This window comes from Sitophilus oryzae, unplaced genomic scaffold (assembly GCF_002938485.1).
Source record: "Sitophilus oryzae breed Bouriz unplaced genomic scaffold, Soryzae_2.0 scaffold_910_pilon_pilon, whole genome shotgun sequence".
NCBI lineage: Eukaryota > Metazoa > Arthropoda > Insecta > Coleoptera > Curculionidae > Sitophilus > Sitophilus oryzae.
The window spans coordinates 1,813,392-1,834,948 of NW_022147540.1; the positions used below are offsets into that span (position 1 = coordinate 1,813,392).

The window sequence follows — 21,557 nt, forward strand, 5'->3', positions numbered from 1 at the left end:
GAACTTTCTTGGTTTTCTTTCATAAAGAAATTTTTATTTAATTCAAGTCAAGCCAATAAAAAGGTAAGTTAAGTATCCACGATATATTTAATAAAAAATGGTTAAATTGATAAGATTTTTATATAAAAACCTGTTTTTACCTAGCTATTTCATAAATATGTAATGTTTATTCACAATTCACAAATTTCCTGTATTTAGCATTGATAAAAATATTTTTGAATGTTTGAATGTATAGATTTATTGTGGGATGCAACCAGTAATACAAAAATATTAAATTCGTTTTTCTCCGTTTTATATTACAAATTATACACTTATACAAATGTTTTTAACGCTTTATATTTCTTTATTTCACAATACATATATTTCTTTATTTCACAATACATATATTTCTTTATCCAATCCACAATTTAGACGTAATATTATTTTAATACAGCAAAAAATGATCGTGCTCAATCTGACAACGTTGACGGTGCGACATTCTCCGTGCATTCTCCGTTGGACGCCGTATCAAGACCTTACGTCGTTCTTACAATTTTTCTGATTTTTGGTAGAAAAGGTGATTTTTCTGTACACTATTTCAGTGTATACTGTTCATTAAGGCCTGTTTAAGCTCTTGAAAATGTAAGTACCCATTATTTAGCCTGTTTTCTATAGTTTTTTTCACTTTTAAATATTTCAATTACATCATCGTTAAAAGCCGATACATTTTTCCGATTTTCATAATTTTCTTTTTCGGAACCGATATATGGAATATAGATACTTCCCTTGATGTCCCTAAGGTACATTTAAAGTATAGTTACGAACAATATTGCTCCATATTTAGAGATATTTGGTATTTCTTGAAACTTTTTTTTGGTAGAGTTTAAAGATGTTTTTTGTGAAAAGTTTTTCCTGTGTTTTTTTGTTGTTTGTTCGTACAGACAAGCCTGTATTTTCTACGTCTTTTAGAATGAGTCAGTTTTATAATAAATAAAGGGGCACCACAATACTAATAATTATATAATATTTTCAGATAAAAACTGTTACAAACTAAACTTTGTTTTTCGAGTTTGACTGTTATGTGTACACTTTTGTCATAATTTAGTTACAATTTTGCATTGTTTCAATATATGCTTTAATTGTACTTCTCATTTTTAGGAGTATTATTAATAATACAGATCAGCACATAATGACCACATAAAAGAAGAGACCTTGGTCACCTCTTGTATAATCCTGATGTTTGGCCATCATTCTGGTTTACGAGCTTGATTATCTATTATCTGATTAAATGTAAGTTTAAATTATTTATTTTAATTACATTTATATTTAATATATTTATTAAATGTTTATTAGACTAACCATAGTTTTAATATATATTTAATGAACACACAATAAACAAAAATATTAAACATAATTATTATAGCATAGTTTTAAAAAAATAATAATATTTATTTATTTTTTTACAGATTTTAGTACAACAAATCAATGGATGCGTACAGTAGTTTCAGGGCAGTACATTTATCCTTTTCACGAATATTACGAACAATGGTATCAGGACTTATAAGTATATCCAAATATCTAAAATTTTATTTCTTTTGGGTAAATATATTTATACTGGTTTTTAATGTTCATCAATGGATTTCATGATTTCCAAATTTAATTAAGTAGGAAAAAATTTCCAATGAGTCTCTGACTTGACATTTTTTTTGTTCTTTATTCTCATAGAAAAATTCAGATCATCTATTTTTAGTTTGGGGCAATTTTGGCTTTTGGTAATTTTTTTCTGTTTGGTATAATAATATAGGGCATCCACTTAGAACTTTACTTAATGGCGTTCATAAAGATGTTTTTTTTTTATTTTGTGATTGTTGTTTTCTTTGGTTTACTTCCATTTCTCTATAATAACTCCCATATTTTCTTGATTGTGGAAATAATATCTTCATTTATTGTTTCTATATAACATATTCCATTAACTGTATTTCTTAGATTTTATTTGTTTGATAAAATATACCATATATTTTACTTCATTTTGCTTTTGGTTAACTCTCCTTTTTCTATAACTTGACTCCTACATATTTTTTATTGTGGAAATAATGTCATTGTGTTTATATAATTTAAACACACAATCACACGATTAAAAATCTTCCTAAGTCCTTCCTAGTCCTAAATAAGGACTAAATTCTTATAAATTCTTTTGCCATTTATTAAAAAAAAACCTGACTCGTCCACAGGATATCTTCTTACTTTTCTAGCATTTTTCCAATGAATTTTCCTGAGTACTATCGACTCCAGAGCATCATAACTAGCCTCCTCTAAGAGGAGGAGACCTGGGTCACCCCCTAACCCTGATGTTCGGGCATCGATGACCTATGTAGCATGCATAGGTACCCAAGGGAGTCACCACCCTCTGGTTTACGAGCTAGGTGTTCTAACGCTAGAGGCTTCGGCCGGATACGACCTGGCACCCAAGCTCCGAGACTTCTTCGTGCACGTATTCCGTGACCCTCGAAGAGAGGCAGGGGGCGGGATATCGGACACATTGAAGATGATGAGGGGGGTCCGCCTGTAGGGGGTCCCGGTGGATGTCCGCTCGATGGGTGACGAGGGTGACCCGAGACGAGGCTGCTTAGCTGGGATGGGAACTGACTGGTGAGGCTTAATCGTCGGACAAGGGTTAAATCTGATGAAGGGAGGCGACCTTATATGCTCTGGAGGATTTTTCTTTATGTGCTTGATGTCAAATTTTGACTAGGTTTATAGTTAAAAAAGGAGGAGGAGGCTAAGCATAATCTTCGATTAATTATTTTCCAGTAGTTCTTATTGACGACATACTGCTTTATTTTTTTTTTCTTTCTTCTGGTCTCTGTTATACAATTTTTATCTGTCATATTTTCTTTGTTACTGAAATATCATCATTCCTCACCCTTCTGTTTATTGATTGTCTTATTTATTTATTTGTATAATTTTTTGTGTCACTTCTCAGACTTTTCTAAGACATAATATTTCAACATTTCTATTGCTTGTGGAATTGTATTTTTTTTATTTGTTTTTATACAATTTTTTTCAGTTTCTCTTTTTACACTGCTATAATTCTAAGACTTTCAAGTCTTTGGTTTCATTTTTATTAATGCCTGCATAGAATTTTATATTTGATTCATTTTTCTTCTTGATTTTCTTTTTATTCCCTTTGAAATTGAGTTTTTGTATGGGATATTGTACTGCTTTGGAACAATGATTTTTTGAGACAGCTGCAGTTCAACCACCCTCTTCAGGATGACATTAGATTAACTAGATTCAATATTCAACAGCGTATTGAGAACGAAATTCATCAGTTGAAGAGGAAACTAAATAATTTTAGGTAAATTTTACTAAAAAGTGTTTTATTTAAGTTGGATATAGGTATTTAATAAATACCTAAATTGTATTTTGTAAAATATTTAGATATAAATAATAAATTTCAAATGAAATGTTACTTTGGTATAGGCAACTAAACATACATCAAAAATTTACTTTATTTTTATTTTACCAGTTTGATTTTTTTAATCAATATAATTAAAATTTCTATAATTATTTGTTGATACAATTAATTTAACGTATGTTTTTTCCTTGTATTACCATTAAAAGAAGTTCTTTATGTTAAGAAAATTTTTATACATTATAATAATATTTTATGTACCCTATGAATTATAACTAGTTAATTAAAGTGGTAGAATAATTTTTAATCAAGCTTGTTAGTGAACAAATAATTAATTCTTTATGCTTTTATTACAGAATCAAGACATTCCAGAAGGGTAGCTAGTAGCTAGAGGATATACATAGAGACATATGCATATCCGCCAACACCTTGTATTTTATATACCTACTTTTTATATTACTATTGTTAATAAAATGTAATATGTTAAGAAATGAAAATGGTTATCTATAATAACAAAAAAATGTATATTTTAACTGTAGATAATAAAAAAAATATAAATAAATAAGAGAAGAAGTGTAGATAGATTGCAGACTGTAGAGATATTTTTAGTAAATATAAGTTCAATGTTATTTATAATTGTAAAAAACTCTAGTGTAAGAATATGTTTGTCTTATTTCTTTTAAATAGGTAAAAAATAAAATATGTAAACATATACTGCCGTATTACAAAATATTTCATCTGATGTGTTGAACAAGATAAGATCTTCCTTGTTTATATTTATAAGTAAGGTACTTTTATAGTCAGTTTTATTTAGCTAGAAAATGCCTTAATCTTTTTAGTACACTTGTATCTATCTGAATTGTAGATAAAGTATTTTTCCTTAGCACGGCAATATACAATATGATATGAAAAAAAACGGCGTCAGCGATGGCTATGAAATGAAGATTGCTGTCATTTTATATATAAAATTATATGGAGATCGTCATTTCCTAAACACACTTTTAGGATTAAAATCTGTAGTTATAATAACTTATTATTGTGTATAATTAGAATAGAATGTAAATAAAAGCATTAGAATTAATTATTAGACCCAATATGCAATGATTTAATGTATGTAACCATTTAAAACGAATGTCTTTCGAATATTTTTTAATAAATATTTTAACATATTAAACATTTGTTTTATTGATAACAAAATTCCTTTACTATATCAATTAAGGGAAAACAAAATATATACTCTTAGAGAGCTCTTATTAAGTATAACAATGAAGAAGCAATAACTTAAAATATATAATGGCAAACTAAAAATATAAGTATATCTTTTCTGTTCAAAATTAAATTTTTGTTGAACAATGCCACAAAACCAAAAATATATAATCCCAATTTAATACCTATACGTTAATAAATATGATGATCTGGAAAATATATCTCATTTCTGTTCAAAAGTAAAATTTTTCATGGCAAAAATGTACAAGATTTGGTTACCCCGGGTGAAATTTTTCAACACCTCGAACAAATTTTTAACACTACCGATAAAAGCTGAATTTTGTTGACTCTAACACTTTGACCTCGTTTTCGAAATTAAAACGTTAATAACTCCGTAACTAAAAGAGGTACAGGGGTGCGCTTGGCGCCAATCGATAGAGAATTCAACCCTCTATCTGTATACAAAATTACAACCCCCTACGCCACCCTTTATTTTTTGGGCCAAAAATTTTCTAAGGTTAACCCCTTTGCTCATTTTTGCTCCAAAAAATAAAGTGTTTCGTAGGGGGTTGCAATTTTGTGTACAGATAGAGGGTTGAATTCCCTATCGATTGCGACTTAGCGCGCCCCAATATCTTAATTAGTTTTTGAGTAATTAACGTTTTTGTAAATGAGTCTAACTGTTTGAGCTCGTTGGCCAACGATTTCTAAATTAATTCAGATGACAAAAATATTTTTAAAAATGCACATTTTTGGTGCCTGGTATGCCAGTTTTGAACTAAACGAAATCAAATCTTTATGGAGTAACGTATGGTTACAGACTATTATCTATTATAGATTTAAAATGCGTTAATATATTTCTAAATAAATGCAAGGTAACTAGATTAATATTTATTGCATTTATTTTTAAATGTTTTTCTTTGATTTAGCAACCAGTAATACAATAATACTTAATGTTGCCTTGCTTTAAATTTAAAGACTATTTAAAGGATTCAAAGGAAACTACTTGAAAGCTTTAATAAGATTTATTAAAAAAATAATAATTTATAAATACAATAATTATTATATACAATTAATTATAAATTTATTGTTTTACATAATATACAGCCCAAATGGCATAAGTCCTTGGATTGCTCGTGGATTCTTCTATAGAATATTCTTTCTGATGTATACCGGACGTTCATATTTCCAGTAACTCTTTCGCATATTTCTGAAAACAATAAAAAGATATTTATACAGGGTGATCCAGTGTTCCGAAAACGCGCTCCATATCAGGTTTTTGTTAGATATTTTTACTCTAATATTTTCTACAATATGTATAGGGCCAATGGTAGCTTACATTTTGAACTATTAATATATAATTTTCATAGATATACAGGGCGATTCAAATATATCTTTACATCAAAGTTATAGATTTTAAATGGAAAGTTCAATATTTTTACTGTGTGGGGATTTGCCAAAGTTCCTATTCCATAAATACCTAAATTATACTGAACGTTTTTGAAATATGACCCCATTTTTAGACTAAATTTTCTACCCCGTACAGTATTTTTGATATTTTTTTAAAACTAATTATACACAATATATTGTATTGTAAATAGGCGGTGTATATACAGGGTGTCAAAACCAGATGTATTTTTTCTATACTATTTCAAATGAAACATCTATATCTTATATCATAAATAAACACGGTTTTTTTCCCTATATTATGTTTTAATATACACTTTCTATATTACAGTTGGGGGGTTGGAATCTTTGGTGTTACAACAGCAAAATAAAACACTAATTTACCACAATACACCAAAACACTTTACTTTTACACTGGAAGCTCGTTTCACTAACAATGTTTAGCATCACCAAATGATTAAATTCAGTTTTGCTAAAATGGTTAGCAAAATGAGCTGCCAGTGTAAAACTAAATTCTTTTGGTGTGTTATGGTGAACTAGTGTTTTATTCTATCTTCAATACCTAAAATTGATGTTTATTAAATAATAATTTTCATATATTGTCTTAAAAATATTTCCAACAGAAAAGATACCTATTCTTAAATTGTGATAGAATATTAAATGAACAGAAAATTTAGTACAAAAACAATCATACATATTTCAAAAACTACTAGATATAAATTATGATCTTATGGTATTTTAGGAATGAGGGTGTTAAATGACAAATCAGCCACATTCCATTAAAAGCTACAATTTTAAAGTATAAATATATTTAACTCACCTTGTATGTTTCTAAAAAAAATTTAAAACGTATGCTACTATTGACTCAACATATTATAGGAAAATATGACAGTGAAGACATCAACAGAAAACCTAAAATATGGTAGATTTAAAAAACGCATAAAAGATGTGTCAGGGTAAATTCTATTCTATTTTTCTTTAAAATATATATGAAGTATCAATTGAAGGGTCCACAGCTAAAACATGATAAGCACCATTTTACTAAGTTTGTAGGATAGCCCTGAACGGCTGGTGGTTATCAGGTTCTTTCCCCATATGTATATTTTTATTAGGCATATATCACAGGACTTAACAGCTTTTGCCAATTTGCAGAGTTTATACATTTTGTAGGGATCAGTTAGACCTACTATAATATTGTAAAACTCTAAAATTAAGAAACTGGTGCTTATCGTATTGTTCCTCTGGACTCTTCAATTATTATATTAAAATCTAATAAAAAATATTTATACAGTAAAAGAACATAAAGATATGTATGTTTTCTAGCATATTATTTCATTCATTCAAGTCGTTTCACTATTCAGCTTATAGAAAATTCTAACAAGTCAAAAAACACACTGAAACAACGTGAAAAAATGTTTACCTTATACCACAACCTCTCTTCATAATAATAATGCATTTACTAACAATGTAGAACAACATCCATTGAAAGCAGAAACCATCTCACGGGTATGCTGTTTCTACAGGATTCCAATCTTGTTGCTCTAGAATAACTGTTTTTTGGCACACACTTTCATTAAAAAGCAGAGTACAATCGGAGAGGTTTTCTTAAGAAATTCTAAGGAAGTTCTTCACATCTTCTAAAAAGAAAATTTCATTTCTTTCCATTTTTCTTGGTGTATTCTCCTTTCTTATCTTCATAAGAAGCTCTTATCACTGTATTATTACATATCTGTATCTGTAATAAAAAATGTTACTTCATATATTCATTGTCTTTACATATTACATATAAATGGTAGCTAAATAAGCAGTAAAAGAATACAAAGATGTGTGCTTTCTAGCAATTATTTCATTCACGTCGTTTCACTATTCAGCTTACAAAAAATTGTAACAAATCAAAAAACACACTGAAACAATGTGAACAAAAAGTTTACCTTATATCACAGCCTCTCTTCATAACAATAATACATTTTCTCTAACAGCGTAGAACAACGGATATACTTTTTCAACAGGAGTCCAGTCTTGTTGTTCCAGATTTACTCTTTTTTTAGCACACACTTTCAGTCGAGAAGCAGAGTACAATCAGAGAGGTTGTCTTTTAAAATTATATGGAAGTTCACATCTTCTCAAAAGAAAATTTCATTTCTTTCCATTTTTCTTGGTTTATTTCCCTTTCTTATCTTCATAAGAAACTCTTATCACTGTATTATTACATATCTGTATCTGTAAATGAAAAATTAATGTTACTTCAATATACCCATTGCCTTCACAGCTCACAGCACAGAATATTCTGTGTTTCACAGATTACATAAATATACGAATAGTAGATAAATAATATAGATCGTATTTTATAATTTTACCAGCGGATTTGTTATAGAACCAGATCAAACTGAAAATAAACTTATTTATTTTACTTTTATATAAGATATAAAAAAAATACATTTTCTAGAATTTTTAGCACATTTCTAGGGTTAGAATCAATATTAGTATAAAATTTTATTCATAGATGGCTCTCATTCAACACTTTTTGGGAGCTAAAAATTATAGATTTCTTTAAAATTCTAAGAAAATTTTAATAACAGTTCAGCTATTTACCGTTAGATAGCACTAGGTGCGTGTTTTTTTTTATAGAAATCGATAAATGAACAGTTTAAATATTTAACCAATGATGGCGCCACCCCTGCCTAGGAAAAACAAAACAGAAATCTGTATCATATATTAAAACTTCAAAACAGAAACCTGTACCTGCTTACTTTTAGAGCTTTCCAGATGGTGGCGCCATTATCGTTTAGACAATAGTTCCAAAGATTCTCACTAAAGAATAATGGCGCTGTTATCAATTAAACGCGGCAAAGCAAAAATTTGAATAGACGGGAAGCTTTTTTGATAAGTAAATGAACGGTTTTCTTGTTATTTCTTCATTGTATACATGCATAGTTGCATAAAATACCACATATGCCTCATTAAGATAAACAGTTCAAATTCTAAAGTAGATACAGAAACAAAACTACATCATTAACCATAAACAATATGAAGTAAAATTTTAAGTAGATGGCATTCTACTACCAAAAATAAAGAGAAGTAAGTAAAAGCCAAAAATTAGCCCAAATTAAAAATAGATGGTCTGAATTTGTCTATGAGAGTAAGGAACAATAAATGGAAACAATAGGAACATTAAAAACCAGTAAAAATATATTTACCCAAAAGAAATTAAATTTTACATATATTTAAGTCCTCTGATGGCATTGTTGGTAATCTCGCTTCTAGGGTAATATTCATGAAAAGAATAAAATAAATGCACTCCCCTGGAACTGTATACATCCATAGATTTGTATATAGTACAAAATCTGTAGAAAGAAATAAATAATATTAAATTTTATTAATTACGCTATAATAATTGTGCTTAGTATTTTTATTTGTTTCATAATATTATCTTAAAAAATATGGTTAGTGGCTAATAAATATTTATTTAAATTGTTTTCGAATAGTAAAATAAACATATTTATACAGGTAGCGTCTCAAAGGTGGCTCACCCCTATAACTTTTTTATATTTTAAAATAAAGAAACGAGATTTGGTATGTTAGTAAATGACATAAATTAGGATTGATTGACGTATTCAGTTTTTTCCGGCCATTTCCTGTTTTACCGGACTAAAGCTTTTGATTTTTAAATGCCACTCTCGGTATTTTTTTACTTTATTCGGTAGAAAATGATTCTCTGAATAGTATGCCATATCATATCAAGGCAACTTTTCATATTCTCGCTTAAAAAAAGCCAAATCGTATTTTTAATCTCAATTTTTTCAAATGCAACGAGGATGATGGTTCGTTAGCATATTTGGAAAAAGCATTTTCTTACGAATAATTTGGTAATGCGGTAAAATAAATGCGGTTCATAATGACAGTATTACTCAAGAATGACATAATGGAAACATCAGATGATCAAATTTATTTTTCCACGGCTCCTTGATTAAAAATTAGTGTTTTTAACACAGCCATAGATCTCAAGATTGAAATTTAAAATACGATTTTTTAAGAATGTCGAAAGTTGACATATGATATGTCATTCTATTCAGAATGTCATTTTCTATCGAATAAAATTAAAAAATACCGAGGGTGCCACTTAAAAATCAAATGTAAAGACCGAAAACAATTGAATACGTCAATCAATTCTAATTTATGTCATATACAAACATACCAAATCTCGTTTTTTTATCTGAATAAATAAAAAAGTTTTAGAGGTGAGGCACTTTTGGGACGCACCCGGTATACGGATTATGGAAAATCAATTCATTCAATTCTCATTCCAAATAAAATAAAGTTAAACAAAATAAAATGCTCAACACTAAATATTAAAAAAAACAGATTAAAAAGCACTTTTAAAAAAACAGACGCTATTTAGAGTTATGACAAATTTAAGAAACAAACCATAGGTATACGCTTTCATACCAATAAGGGCTTCTGTTCCTTCGACGCCCTTTGTTAGTTCCTTCGCACATCCTCGCAGACGGTCTGCCTTATTGTCCTACGCCAGCAACCAGACACCGGCGAGATCCAGTCATGAGGGCCTTATTAAGAAAAATACCAAGCCGACGGCGGCGGGCCCTACGTGCCCTCGTCTTGCATATTGGGGTGATGCAATCCTTGTTCCCCTCACGCTCGCCGTTGCCCTTATGTGCAACGCGAGGGTCCCGAAGAAGGGCAAGAATGGCATCAGTCGCCCAACGCGAGTCAAACGATTAAAAGTGGCTAAAAACCAAGCTAGGATTTGCAAAGAGGAAAAAACCTGACGTTAATGTATATGTGTATATGTTTTTGAGCTAAGGTAAATACAAAGTGAATAGTGTAGTGCATCTATGTAATCTGGAAAAAGGCAAACACTCCAAACGGAAAAAAATATGGAATCTATTATTTACCAGATTCGTTTTTGGCGGGTAATGTATCATGATTTTAATATTAGTTTGTTTTCGATATCCTGCAGGTTTATATATGGGTATCCAGAAATCCAGAGTTTTATTTTGATAGATTTAACTTCAGAAAAACAAAATTTTCTCTACATCTTTATTAAGAACCTCGCAATTAGTAGAATCAATTAGTGGTGTCAATTACACTTTATACTTTTTAGTTTAAACACAATTAAAATTAATAGAATATCCTAGCAACAGCTTGCGGTAGTCAGTTGTATCCATAGAGAAATCCTAATATTTAGTGTATAAAAAAATAAGCTTTTGGTCTAACCACATTTTCTCGTGGTTGATGATATATAATCAAAAGCCAAAATGACATTCCTCGAAAATTTTTAAGTATAATTCCAAGGCAATTGGACGCCGTTTTTTTTCGATCATACGGTATCATACGACCGAAAAGAAAACGGCGTCAGAAATGACTTGGAAATGAAGATCGCTTTTATTTTATATGGAAAATGTCAATGATCGTCATTTCCAAACCAACTGGACTGTTTTTTTTTCGATCATACGGTACAAGATGTAAATGATTAAGTGCAAAGAAATACAGAAGGTGATTGCTTGTTACAAAATACGGTTAAGTTTTTTACATGGGATTTTTGAGAATGAGACTAAATACTTTGAAAAAAAAATTCTAGGGCAATTACCTATTTTCTACCTAGAATAGTTAAGAAAAAATATCATCCAGTGATTGCAACACAAGGAATCCCTGAATCCTATTTGATCTGCACATTAAATTTATAAAAATGTAGTAGATGCTTCTCAAAATGATCAGCTGCAACTGATCCAGCAATTCTTTTATGGCGGGTTTATTTCTTGAAAAGCCTTTCGGCACTGAAAAAAAATAAGAGAGATAAAAAAAGTCGTTATTTTGTAAAATAATTACATTGGTCAGACAATTTTTTTGCGAGTAAAAAGCCATTGATAAACTAGTTTTGGTTTGGATTCTGGTAGTGGTTTTTTACCAAAAATAACTTTTATATTTTTGATATTTCTGTTTCAGTGGTGAATCACCAAGAAGTTTTTTACGATATCCTAGATATTATTCTTATATTAATCAAAATATGACGATCCATCTATATCTACATTCTTAAGTTCATACTCTATATAATTTAAGAATAATTTAAAATAATCTTACAATTAACTGGTCAAATAGCAGGATTTTTTTTGAAAAATATTGATTTTGTGTAGAGCTGGCAAATATCTAGAGATTATTTATAATAATATAATAACTATATAGTAGTTATAAAAATATATCTCATTTAATCCCAGTAAAAATAATAAATATTTATTATTGCTATTTATTTTTTGCACAAATTCGGAATTTTTAATTAATTTGACTAAAATGCATGGAACCTCAATTTTAGGATAAATAACACACGAAAAAAAAAACAAATGTCTGAAGGTCTTGGAATATTACAAACCATTTAAATGGAACCAAAGAATATCTTAATACCCATGGAACCCAATTAAAAATCTCCTAAATGGATATTTTATCTGGTTTTCTGTAGTTTTTTTTATATTTTGCTTTGCATCGATTGTCACCGTTTTTAATTTAACTGTTTTTAAAGTTTAATTTTTTTTTTATTTTTTTATATTTACTTAATTTTGTAATAACTGTATAACTGTGGAATTTGGAATTGATATGTAGAAATTACGATTAACAACTAAACAAAATGTTTAGTTGTTAAAACTATAAAACCCAAGCTTTTTTATGAAATTTACAATTTGTTCGAAGGGGTAAATTCTTCATATTAAAGTTACCCTTTAAATCTGCAGTAGCATCTTGCAGAATTGTGCTACATATTCACATAGAAGATACACCGTTGTGCATATTCATTGTGATTGCATTCTTTGGACTCTGGGCATTTCCTCAAAAATATTTCATTTATTTAATCCAAACTCCACTTACTGAATGTCTTTGCTGAAATTACGTTTTGTGATGCCAGTAAAAATCCCAACTTCATCTAATATACAGGGTGTCCCAGAAATAAGTGCAACTATTTTAACTGGTAGTATAGTTCAACCCCAGAAACACGCCTATGAGATTTTTACGCGAAAATTTTTTTTTGAAAAATCAGAATTTTTTGAAAAATTTTTTGGAAATCTTTTTAGTTTTTAGTTAAAAAAACATAATTTCTTGATAACATGGCAAAATAGGTAGTAGATTAAATTTACAAGAAAGAAAATCCAGAAAAGATCTAGTGTTTCGCAAAATTTTAGCAAAAAATAATTTTTTTTTGGAAATTTTGAAAGTAAAATAACTCCGTTATTTTGGACTTATGTGAAAAACGATAGAGAAAAAATATGTTTCTTTTATCGATATCTACCACCCCTTAAAATATTTGCACTTATTTCTGGGACACCCTGTATACAATTTAGTTTTAGTTACACATATTCCTCCGAAACGGCTGTACCGATTTTTATGAAATTTTATATGAGAATAGATTGTTATCTATTTTTATACCCCTAAGTAATAAGGCTGGTCCACCCCAATTTATTTTTATTTTTTGGACAAAATTTTTTATTTTTATTTTTTTATGATGTGGCATTAAAAAATACACACAAGCCTAAATGTTTACCCTTTTACCATCAACTTCTATTTTTTAATAGCGAGATTAGTAATGCTATAATTTCCAACCCCGTCTCCAAAAATAACTGTTGTCCCATAAAAAAAGTATTTATACGATAAAACAACGTTTGCCGGGTCAGTTGGTATACTTACATTATTTTATATGAAGTCTCTTTGACTTGAAGTTTTTTATTCGTTGAAGAATGAAAAAAAAACGTTCAAAGAAACTCATTTCATGTAAATGATGTCCGTAAATAAATGTCAATTATCATTAACAAAAACTAATACACAAAATACTTTTTTTATAATTCTTAACCATCATAATTAACATCGATAGCCGCATGACGTACTTTTTTAAATTAATTATATAGTAGGCACACTAGATAAAAGTACTTAAAATTTATTATTTTAACAACCATTTGAATCACCTATACCTATTTTTCCTTTGTGTTTATTTTTACAAAAAAATCTTCATAAACCAACAATTCTCAATTTATTATCCCATAGCAGAAGACACACAGAAAAAAATTGTCATTATTACTCATTATTAATAACAATTTTTTTGAACAAATTTATAAAGAAAAAAATAACCACACACAGAGTGTTACAAAAGGACAGAATTTTTTTTAGAACCCTTATTGTTTTTAAAGGAAATCTCCAGTCCGGAGTGTTAAAACCAGTTGAAACCAACCACGCGATATATTTAAGGTAGCTCAGGTTACATGCAGGTACGCCATAAGGGTACGCCACCACGGATTGTATTTCCATATTTCTTAATTGGTACCACCTCCATGATAAGCGGGAGTATACGTCGAAAAAAAATGGTTAGGTTTAGCAATCAATTATACTTTATTTCGATATCTAAAAAAAATCAAGAGACACTTAAGAAGAAGAAATTAGATTAATTTATTTTTTTCATAGTAACTGTTAAAATTGCCTTATATCTATCAAAAATAGTAGATAAAATAGTACTTTTACCGCCAGGGTAGATTAAATGATACTTTAATAGCGAGGATAGGCTAAAAACTTTATTTCTTCTCGCACGTTTTTTAATTGCTTCCATTTTTGAAAATTTTTGTATTCCTTTTCATAAGTTATTTGGGATTTAAATGGAAGTAGTTTGGATATGGCGTTTGTCGCCTCAGCCTGAATATCTGTTGGTAATTTACTTATTTCGTTTTGAGCCATTTCTGGCTCAAATTCAATCAGCAATCGACACGAAAGAGAATCAAAAAATATTGACTCAAAACTGACAACTAAAGAGACAGCTTTATTTATTTGTCAAATTACATAGAAACCAACGCCAACCCAGCACAATATTTTTTTCTGCTCATAATAAATTCCTTGAAATAATAATTTCTAAATATTTTTTAAAACGTAACTCGCTTGGAAAAAAATATTGTTTTATACACGACGATAAAATTGCATTATCGTCTTGTATAAAAAATATCTATATTTCGCCAGTGAAACAGAAAATTAACAATAAAAAAATAATTTTTATTACAATCATAATTATTCCATCCCACTATAAATCTGTAAAATTATATCAAGTGTTGTAAACACGACATTTTTTAATGTAATAGCAACAAAATTACTTTTTTACGCTTGATTGTTGTTAATATTAAAAATAAAAATAATATATAAAAATATAAAAAATAAAAATAAAATAATAAATAAATAAAATAAAAATAAATCGAGTGAACGTTAAAACTGTTCAAAGCGAAGGTGTACTCATTCGGTGCATGAAAAAATATTGTGCAGCCGCAAATTCGATACCCCTGCCGTAATTCGATCTTAGACAACAAAACAAAAACAGGAAAAAAAGAGAAAAACTACAAGCCTAAAGGAAGGAAATATGGAGTAGAGGATATAATAATTAGTTACACTGAGAAAAATAACTATAACAACCTTTTTATTTTATCTCGTTATAGTCTGTTCACATTAGCGTAACTAGCAATTCATCCCAGGGGGGATCTGGGCTGAGTCCAAGGAGGCCCAAGGCTTTTGTTTTTTTAAAAAATGAAGAATAATTTAAAAAAACACACATTTTTTGAATAAAACGTTTACATGAATTTCTCTATCAATAAATTTCAGAGACTTGGTTATCAAACCGTGTTCCATTAGATTACTTAAATACCTACCTACAAATTTTCTAAAAAAAAATAAACACATTTTTTGAACATAACAAAATAACATTAACTAAACAAAACTAGAAAACGTAATTTTTACTACATCACAAGCAAATAAAAATTAATACATAGCCAAGAGTCATAAATTTAAGATTTCTCTGGAGGGTGCCCAGCAGTATATGGGGGGCCCAGCACCCCCGAGCACCCCTGAAGTTACGCCAATATCTGTCCAGTAGGGTGAGCCAAAAAAACTAACCTATGGAATTTACGGGTTAAAATGAACCTAACAACCGAGAAAAAAATATCCTCGGAAAGCAGGATCTTTAGGTCAATTTTAAAAGGTTGCAACCACCCTGTATACAGGGTGTCACCTCCTGCCAAAACCGCACATTTCCGGATTCCGGACATGGGTTCCTATACTCAAATGACTTGTTTTGATGCCCTCTACAACCCCTTTGAGTTTGTCGCACTAATTGTGGGACACCCTGTTATTTCAATTTCTTTATCTCTTTTGGTAAACTATTGAATGTTTGGATCGTTGTTGGTGTGAGTCTTTGAGTGAGTGTGTTATTTCTTACCTTATTTTTTGCCATAAGAATGAAACAAAGAAAAACATGTTAAGAGATTTCTTCTCGTGTATATAGACCTTAGTCCTCTTTTGTGTTTTATATTGAAATGGCCTCACGGGTTTTAAATTTTCCGAAGCCGGTTGTAAGGGAATATCTATTTTGTGTTTAAGAACGAACTGTGACAAGCCAGGTGTACTTAAATCATTTTATTGCCGCGGTACTTTGCATTCGGTACTAATTACATCGTAAACAAGTGCTTATCCAGTTTTTTCTTTAGTTTTTCAGTAAAATCTAGTTTAAAAATAAAAAAAAGTTCATGACGAATAGATAGTGGGTTTTCGTTTTTGTTTTATTTCGATCAAAATAGGATTTTTGTGTTTGATTACTGTTTTCTTATGGTGTTGAGAGTGCTTATGGTTCTAGCACCATTCGAAATCAGTGCTTGAAACAAAATTATCTGCGTAGTTTTGGAGTTAGTTTATCGGTAAGTATCTCTTTTTGGTAAAATAATTGGTTATATTTTCTATACCTTTGAACAGATTACAGATTTCTCGAGGAGTTTAAAAAAAAAGGTTTTCTTTTTCAAACGTCACAAAAATATTAATTTTTGTGACGTGACTGACAATATAAAAGTCATTTTAACGCCTAAGCATAAAAGTACGAAATATCTATTTATGTAACAACTTGCGAAATGATTGTGTTTTAAGCACGGGACGCAAAATGCGTCGAGTGCTTAAAACACTCTTTTCGCAACGTATTTCATACAAGATTTTTTGTGAAAGCGGATAATTTGAGATTTTCATGCTATTATTATTATTTATTTTTAAATATTTTTTAAAATGTTCTGGTAATCGGTTTCTAAGGCATTGTTTATGCATCGTTTAATGACAAAGTTCTGTCAGGTTCAACAACGTCGCCGTATTTCCTACAAAGTTTTGTGAAAAAATGAGTGATAATGACGAGTCGAAGAGCTTATACGAGACCACCTACAACAACTTTGAAACCTGGGTCAAAGAAAAACATGTTGAGAATTTCACAGAAAAGGTATTGCTAACCTATTTCCTGAAGTTATCCACTACCTTAAAGCCGTCAACTCTGTAGAGTAAATATTCGATGCTATACGCACCATGATTTACCTGAACAGAAACGTTGATATTAGCAAATTCATAAACCTTATTGCATTTTTAAAAAGAAAAGCTTCCCGATATCAGGCAAATATATCAAAAGTATTTATAAAACGGGAAATAGGACGCTTTATGAAAGAAGCCGATGACAAAGAATTCCTGTTAGCTAAAGTTGTCTTAATCGTTGGAGTATTTGGAACATGTAGGAGGGAAGAAATCACGTTTCTGACCGTAGATGCTATTAAAGATTGTCAGTCATTTTATTAGTGTGAAGATTCCGAATACAAGATTAATTAAATAAGTAATAATAAATAAATATTTTCATTGTTTCTAACGTTTAGTTTGTTACTTTCAGGCATTTTAAACAAGTGTCACTTTTAGGTACTAGTGCCTAAAAGAATGTCATTTCGAATCTCAAATAAATATGAAAAACTGTCAATTTCAAAACGCTTTCACAAAAATATATTATTAAACTAACATAAGTGTCAAATTCAACAAGCATAACCATGGTTTCTCGATATATAATTACATACAATATATGACTTTTAAATATTTTTATACCTATTATTTCAGCCGTTTGAAATTGTTTAAAAAATTATTTGTGGCGTTTGAAAAAAATAGCATGTTCTATTTGGAGTAAAAATGATTTTTTTTTGTGCCTCGGCGTATGGCAAACGTACAGCCTCGCCAGAAAAATTGTCATTTTTACTCCTAATAAAACAATATACTATTTTGTCTACAAAATGATAGTGTTTATTTTCGAATGCGACGCACAGTGGGGTATTTGACACAGATAGTTGATCGAAAATTTTTGTGTAGACCTTATATAAATTATTGCTATTTTCAATTAAAGAGGAAATAATATGAACAAAATAAAGGATAATTCGACGATTCTAGAAAAAGAAAGAAAAATCACTGTTCCAGTGTTTCCACGGTCAGTGCCAGTAGTAATATCGCAACTACTACTACTAATGCTACGACTGATCGGCGAGCAATGCCCATACCACTAAAGTCGCTACTAATGCCAAATTGTGCTATACTGCTAATGGCACTAATGCGATCGCTTTGTACACAACAATGCCATCGCGGTTTGCACCTCGCATTAGTATATCACTGATTGGCAAATTAGAGGAAACCAAGAATGTTTTTCTCATTTTATCAGCAAAATCGCAAAAAGTCGCAGTATTTTATTTTACTGTATGAAAGCCCAATGTTTACTAAGTAAAACGTATATAGACAATATGCTGAATTCTTCGAAATGCGCAACTAAATCTCTAAGTATAATAAAAATGTCACAAATTTAATCAAATTTTCTGAACGCCTAACTTTTAGTTGCAAAAAAAATCGTTAGTATAAAGAATATCAAAATAAATAATACGTTTTTGTTGAATACATACCTGCAGCTTGCTGAGCCATTTTCAATCAAAACAATAATATAAACGTAAAAAGAGCACAAGAACAACAACAATTTATAATTTTAAACATAAAATTTAGCCATTTACCTCTTATCTGTGAGAAGTAACAACTTTGACGTTTCGTTGAAACAAATGAATGCAACTAAACACACACATAGCAACGCCATTCATGGCAGAGATGATTTAACTTATCATTTATCTTTTTTTGTGAATTCTTAAACACATTTGCTTTTTCGAATTTCGATCACCTTTTTCATGCTAATACCCCACCGTGCGACGTTTGGAATGCCAGAGACCATCATCAACCTTCTGAATTTGACTATGTCTACTGGAGACAGAAGATTTTGTAGCAAATGGTCAAAAATATCAACCTTTAGATTCCAGCGGTAATGATAAACACACTGAGCTATGTACAAATTGGTATCAATCGCATTTGTATGCGTTCTTCGTCGAAATTATATAACGAAAAACATAGCGTCCTCGTCGATCGGTTGCAACACACACAAACAAAATGTTACAACGGCAAAAATCAGCGGACACATTACATTTAGCATTGTCCTACAAACCCAATAAAAATTATAACAATCGTACATCTAAAAGAGGATTGGCCAGCCATTTAACCATTTGATATTACTTCATTTTTATTTATTATTTAAATAATTATTTATTATTTTATGTCTTCTAACGTTATTACTGAATATACATCATCTTACAATTTATGCTATAGAATTTATAATGTTTCACGTCAGATTTTCAGTTAGATCGTAATAGACATTATAAAATGTAACAAAAACAAAAAATATTATAACTTCTTTCTTCCATTCAGTTGGGGATGGAACCTTTAGTGTTACCACAGCGAAATAAAAAGAAATGATTTAATCTTAGAACAAAGCTAACATCGCTCAGTTTTAATCATCTTCTGATAAAGTTAGCGAAAAACGAGTCCATTGTTAAAAGTAAAGCATTTTGGTGTATTGTAATGAATTAGTATAGTTATTTTGCTGCATTTCTTCCATTAAAAAAAGTTGTAAGAGCTCATGTAAAACCACATCAGTTATATGATTTACTGTCGATAGAAGCACCTATTCAGCAACTTTGTTATAAACTGGTTTTTAATTAATTTCCTATAAACATTTATAAGCAACCATATCAATATTACATCTTTATTTCTATAATGATTATAATGACTTGTCAATTGCAAGGCAACATATTCTACTATAATTAAAGTAGTTCATTAGCAAAGACTGTTTAGATTTACTTATAGTAATCAAAATATTAGATTATTCTCTTATATTTATGGTGTCGTTATAATTATATTATAGAAATGAAGATGTCTAGTATTGATACAATCACTACAAATGTTTATAGGTAATTAGCGTGTACCCGCGACTTCGTTCGCGTCGAATTAATCATTTGTAATGGTGATGATAAAGCAAAGCAAGAATTTCCATTAACATACAAACTGGATAAAATTTTCTCACATTTATGTCAGCATGAGAAAAAACAATCGAGAAATCTCTCCTTATCGAACCTCTACACCCCACAGTCAATCGGTTTGCCAAAAATCAGCTTTAAACACCCTGTATAAATTTTTAAAAAATCTTAAAATATGTAAAACAAAAAAATAAAATATACGTGTTTATGAGTTTTTCTGAAAAACTCACCGGTTTCTAAATAAAAAATATTCTAATATTTGAGGGGTGGTAAGAATTCGAGTTTCGAAAATTTTCGAAAAACCCTAAAGTCAATCCGTTTTCCAAAAATCAGCTTTTTACGTCAAGCGCTTTAAGATGTTATTAAACAATGACCAGATTTTTCGAAACACCCTCTATACATTTTTAAAAAACAAAATAAAATATACGTGTTTAAGCCTTTTTTCGGAAACTTGACCGTTTTTTAAATAAAAAATATTGTAATATTTGAGGTGTGGTTTCACCCCCTTGGAACTGGAATTTCGAAAAATCCCTTCTTATCGAACCTCTACACCCTAGAATCAACCTGTATGCCAAAATTGAGCTTCTTACGTTGAGTGGTTTGGGCAGGATCGTGATTAATCAGTGAGTCAGTCACTTAAGGATTTTATATATTAGTATAGATTGAGAAGATAACAATTTATAACAAAGTTATTGAATACCTGCATGAGATATTACAACTTTTTGTAGTAGATGAATTGCATTGTGAGACTTGGTAATTTTTAAAATTTTATGTTTTTTTGATGTGACAAAATATACCATGATTCGCAAAATTTCTAAAAAATTGACAAATAATTTATAAATTTCTCAGTAGCAGAAAGTCAATAAATTTGTAGATTCTAAGACATATTTTTTTTACATAAATAAATATTTCGTTGTTTTAGTGGCAAAATTTCCAGAAATTTTCCAGCTGTAATTATGCAGTATTAATTATAAAGATGCATATTTATATTAAATAAATATATTTAATCAATTATCGCTTTAGGAATATCTTTTTTAAGTAAATTTACCTATTCTCCTACAAATTAACTCAAAGTATTAGCTGTCATACAAAAATAACATTACATACCCGTGTTTAACATGAGTTTATTAACAATAAAATACAGTTTTTTGAAATCTAAATATTTGTTTAAAAAATACAATTATTATTCCTTTGCATTAATTATTAAGAGGTACCTATGTAAAATAAATATAGGTATTTAAGTTAAGCAAAACTACATATAATTTTCTTTATTGTATGGTATTTAATGTCAACAAAGTAATTTTTTCTGTTTTTTTTTCAAAAAACTGCGCGTAATATTTTCTGTG

General features: G+C 29.4%; 2 long non-coding RNA genes across 2 annotated transcripts; one reads left to right on the plus strand and one right to left on the minus strand.

Annotated features, from left to right (window-relative positions):
* Positions 1 to 204: 204 nt before the first annotated feature.
* LOC115890774 lies at positions 205 to 1,756 on the plus strand. The gene is made up of 3 exons (XR_004051701.1): positions 205 to 621; positions 1,138 to 1,269; positions 1,446 to 1,756. It is a non-coding gene; the product is annotated as an uncharacterized LOC115890774 (long non-coding RNA).
* A 3,939-nt stretch (positions 1,757 to 5,695) lies between these two features.
* On the minus strand, positions 5,696 to 8,464 carry LOC115890762. Its single transcript, XR_004051697.1, has 4 exons — positions 8,365 to 8,464; positions 7,939 to 8,227; positions 7,428 to 7,742; positions 5,696 to 5,810 (listed from the first exon to the last, which is right to left on the minus strand). It is a non-coding gene; the product is annotated as an uncharacterized LOC115890762 (long non-coding RNA).
* Positions 8,465 to 21,557: the final 13,093 nt, after the last annotated feature.